The sequence below is a fragment of the Gracilinanus agilis genome, chromosome 6, assembly GCF_016433145.1.
Source record: "Gracilinanus agilis isolate LMUSP501 chromosome 6, AgileGrace, whole genome shotgun sequence".
Classification (NCBI taxonomy): domain Eukaryota; kingdom Metazoa; phylum Chordata; class Mammalia; order Didelphimorphia; family Didelphidae; genus Gracilinanus; species Gracilinanus agilis.
Window position 1 is genome coordinate 289,374,068 of NC_058135.1, and position 2,671 is coordinate 289,376,738.

The 2,671-nt window shown below is 52.2% G+C and overlaps 1 protein-coding gene across 1 annotated transcript in view; it reads left to right on the forward strand.

Annotated features, from left to right (window-relative positions):
* The first annotated feature begins 471 nt into the window (after positions 1-471).
* CDC42EP2 (CDC42 effector protein 2) overlaps positions 472-2,671 on the forward strand; it is a 10,963-nt gene continuing 8,763 nt past the window's right edge. The window contains exon 1 of the mRNA XM_044680558.1: positions 472-612. The gene's annotated coding sequence lies outside the window, so the exon portion shown is untranslated. The remainder of the gene's footprint in view (positions 613-2,671) is intronic.

Here is a 2,671-nt window from a genome sequence, read left to right on the forward strand (position 1 = left end):
AGAAAATAAAAATTAGTTCTGAGCAGGTCAGTGGATGGAGAGCCAGGCTTAGAGACAGGAGGTCCTGGATTCAAATCTGCCCATGGACACTTCCTAGCTGTGTGACCCTGGGCAAGTCACTTAATCCCAGTTGCCTAGCCCTTACTGCTCTTCTGCCTCAGAACCAACATAGATTCTAAGACAACAGATAAAGGTTTAAAAAAAAAAAAGCGTCCTCCCAGAATACCTCCGGAAGGGAGAGGGTTACATAGGAAACTGCAGATCTCTATTATGTAAAGTTTGCCTGTCTAGGATTCCTCCTGGCCTTCGGTTTTCTACTCACTTGGGGTGAAGGGGGGGAGGGAGAAACCCTATCCCAGCATTTCCTTTCCCTCCCATCTCCCCACCTCCATTTAAAAAAAAATAGCCCTGGTGTAAGGGTGTGGTGCAAAAACCATTCAGATCCCAAGTCTGCTGCTTTGCCTAGTGGAGGATGCTTTATGATTAAATCAAAAAATCCCAACTATAAGAAGAGGATCTTCCGGAATCAATCAGACCCCTAAGAGAAAGGCTGGAAGGACCCAAAGCGATTTGTGTGAGAGGGAGAGCTCTTATCTCCCAAAATCTCGGAATGTGAGTCCATGGGGGTGGGGTGGGGTGGGGTGGGGTGGGGGAAGGGTGGAATGAGATTCTGAGTGAATTCAAAAGCCAGCTTGGGAGCAAAGGGAGGTGTGGAGGAATGTTACTGGTTCTGCAGGCCCCCTGGGAGAAGCTCCGAGTTCCTCCAGACCCCAGTTATCCACAAACATGGTCTGCTCCTTGATTTACCCAAATGATTCCAGTAAAAGGCAACTTGCCTCAACCCCAAACGCACCAGGAGTTGGCTAGAGAGAGATCAATAAAGGCGCCGGGTAGGTAGCAAGCCTAAGCTCTGCTGGATGCCGGGAATTTTCCTAAGTGGGGGCTCAGAGCTTTTCACCTAAAACAAACTCCCTGAGGAGGAAAGAGGGACAACCTTTGCCCTTCCTCTCACTTTCTTGGGACCAAGAGTTCGTTTCTGCTTTATGCTTTGTGTCAATATGAATTGCCACACATTTGCCCGCTTTAAAATAGGGTTTGCCTCCAATGATACACGAATAACGCAGTGGAGCTGCTCCTCAGCCCAAGGAGGGGGAAGGGAAGAGAGGAGGGAAAGAACCTGAGTCAGGGAACCATGGGGAGATAGTCTAAATGAATTAATTTTTTTAAAAAATCAAATCAAATTCAAACCCGGCCTCAGCCACTTCCCAGCTGTGTGACCCTGGGCAAGTCACTTGACCTCCATGGCCCACCCTTACCGCTCTTCCACCTAGGAGACAATACACCGAAGTACAAGGGTTTAAAAAAAAAAAATCAAATCAAATCAAATGGACTTCAAGGTGCCGGCCCCAGAAAGGACACACCCTTATCCTAGGAAGCAGAACCCTCCCAGATCCCCTATCTAAAGCTTGGCATGCTCCAGTAGCTATGTGACCTTGAATAGTCGGCCTACATCTAAGGCTCCTTATCTGTAAAATGGGAATGATGATGCCAGCTCATTCCATGCCTTAGTTTGGGGGAAAGTTTCAGCCACCTTAAAGTATTACTTGAATCCTTGGTTTTCTGCAAAGCTCAGATCGGACCTCGCCTTCTGCCTCAATGAATGAAAGGGTTTCCTACAGGGGGTTTTCAGCAGGAGGCTCGAGGTGCTCAGTGCGGGGGAGACAAAGATTTAATTAGAAAAGGGGTTCCCAGTCCCCGCCCCAGCCCGACGAGGCGATTAGGGAAAGGACACTTAGATCCAATTCCCTGGAAAGCTGACGTCCCCATGACGTCATGGGTCCCTCAGGAAAATCTAGAGAAGCCCAAGATTGAAAGGGTTAAGCATTTATAGCACCTACTAGGTGCCAGGCACTGTGCCAAGCCCTTAACTTATCTCCCTTGGGAAGGGAGCACAGGGGGAGCCTTCGCGGAAGGTTGGCAGGGTTGTGAAGCTGCACTAGCTGGGAGGTTCTCAGGTGGGCTTAGGTGCCCAAGCGGCATGACTGTGGGCAAGTCCCTTGCCTTCTCCGGGCTCTGGTGGAGGGATTTCCTTTACACTGCATTTTCACCCCTTACCTTCTGGCTTAGCGTCACTTCTATGCCAAAAGAGCCGCTAGGAAATCGAGTTAAGTGACTTGCTCAGGGTCACACAGCTAGAAAGTGTCTGAGGCTAGATCGGAACCCAGGGCCTCCCCCTTTCCCACTCTTAGAAATGACTGCGAATCCCTCCAGTTATTAAAGAGCGTGAATGTGGGTCACAGCTATTACCCAGGACTGGCCGGGTTAGCCGTCTGAGCGTCTCCGCAGCATTAGCGAATACTCTGGCCCTTGTGGACCCGCCTTAGAAGCGAGCACTTCACTGCCGGATCGCGGGATCTCGGACCGTGCCTCGTACCCGGGGCTTCCCGTGGCCTCCCCAGTCAGCTGCGAGGCCGGCTGGGCCCCCAGGCTGACACCCCGGAGGCGCTTTAGAAGGGCGAGGGCAGGCCCGATCCCGGCTCCGCAGGGGGACTAACTGACTGACGGCCTGACGGACCTGCCAGCCGGGAAGTCCGAGCCGGGCCGATCCCCCGGGTTTTCCCTCCCCCCCCTCCTCCTCCTTCCCACCCCACCCAGCTCCGGGCCGGCCGAG